Genomic DNA, 2,107 nt, shown 5'->3' on the forward strand with positions numbered 1-2,107 from the left:
ACCGGGGTGTCCCAGATGTTACAGGTGCAGTCTCCCCGCCTTCTCTAGATGAAATCCCAGTGACCATGAACTCCTACAAACATGGCTCCAGTATGTGGGGACCAGGACTATTTCTCCAAACCATACAGCCGCTTAGGTGGCCGCACAACTTTTCCCGATATACAAAAAACCCCTCAGAATGGCTCTTCCACCCCTGAACGGCCATGATCCTAGAGGTACACAAACCAATCTTGGAACACAGAGGCTACTGGCAGAAATGCTCCTGGACTTTGAACTAAGCTACGGCCCCGTGCCACCCCGGGAGGAGAAGGGTTTTTTGTCCCTCGGCCTTTTTCACCTTTGTGACAGTATGGCAACCTCCACCTTTCAGAGCCAATTGGACAGAGAGGTAGGAACTTGCAGTGATGAGGTGCGTGGGAAATCTCATGATGCGGGGGGCAGAACCAGCCCTGCTCCCTGCCCAGACAAGACCTCGAGCCGCCTCCCATGAATGGCTCCTCTGCTCCTAAACAGCCATGATCCCAGAGGCACACAAACAAAGCTCGGAATGCAGCGGCTGCTAACAGAAATATCTGGACTTAGTTACTAATATACCAAAATTCCAAAACGGTGTGGCCATTGTTGCGGCCATGTGACATCATATGTTCTTCATTATCAGCAATTGAAAACAAATTATCTAATGATACTTTTTTGGCAGGTCTGATCGTTGTGGGAAAATTCCAAATAATAATAGTGGGTGTTCTGTCAGAAATTGAATGTATTCAAAGTAAAGAGAGAGTAAAGTGAAAATCATCTGCCACATAGGCAGGGTGGTGGATGCGATGGGGTACGGTATACTGGGGTTCTTGGTGGTGGAACATGTGCATTGGTGAAGGAATGGGTGTTTGGTCATTGTATAATTGAGACTTAATCCTGAAAGTTTTGTAACTGTTCTCATGGTGATTCAATAAAAAAAATATGTATCACCCCTAAACTAATATAATACCAGGATAATAGAGCTTTATTTAGATCACTGTCATAGCACTGTCATACCATTGTTCATTGATTTGCTCGAGTGGGCACCAGTAACATCTCCATTGTGAGACTGTTGTTACTGTTTTTGGCATATCAAATATGCCATGGGTAGTTTGTGAGGCTCTTAAATTGTCTCCCAGCGTATTTCTATAAAAGTACCAACTAGAATTATATGCATAAAAGGTTCTATTTATTTCTCAATCTGCTTTTCTCTGATGTCTATCACTGCTACCTTCTGGAACTTAATTCATAATTAAGTTCAAATACAAATATTTCAGTCCATATACCTAATTCCTCTTCTGGAGTTTATATTTTGTCAAATACAAATATTTGTATTTGTATTGTCAAATTGTCAAATACAAATATTTCAGTCCATATACCTAATTCCTCTTCTGGAGTTTATAACATTATCTAACATAATCTCTACTCTTAGAGTTTATAACATGATCTCTACTCTTAAAATATAATTTATTGGTCTTCACAAAACAACTTGATTTTCTACCTAACTATGAATATTCTTTCTAATTTCTACCTTGGCTTTGAACTCTTTTTTTTTTTCTTTTTGGGTCGCACCTGTTGATGCACAGGGGTTACTCCTGGTTCATGCACTCAGGAATTACCCCTGGCGGTGCTCAGGGGACCATATGGGATGCCGGGGATCGAACTGAGGTTGGCTGTGTGCAAGGCAAATGCCCTACCCTCTGTGCTATCGCTCCAGCCCTGAACTAACTTTCTAATTAGTGAGGATCCACTATTTTACTTTTTTTGCAAAACACCAAATCTATGTAAAATAACATAACTTTACTATGAAATATATCATAAATGAAATAAGTAATGTCTATTGTTTGGCAACTTAAGTATTGACAATTAACATAAATCAAACTGGAATAAAATAAATAAAAAATCCAACGGAAAAAAAATGTATCCAGAGTCTTGGTATCAGAGTTTCTTCAACAACTGGTATTTTCTTTCTTTAAAAAATTTCAGTTGATATGATTATTTTTGTTTTTTCACAATTATAACTATTTAAATATATGTATGTGGGGCTGGAGCAATAGAACAGCAGGTAGGGTGTTTGCCTTGCATGCAGCCA

Source organism: Sorex araneus, chromosome 2, assembly GCF_027595985.1.
Source record: "Sorex araneus isolate mSorAra2 chromosome 2, mSorAra2.pri, whole genome shotgun sequence".
In the NCBI taxonomy this organism is placed as follows: domain Eukaryota; kingdom Metazoa; phylum Chordata; class Mammalia; order Eulipotyphla; family Soricidae; genus Sorex; species Sorex araneus.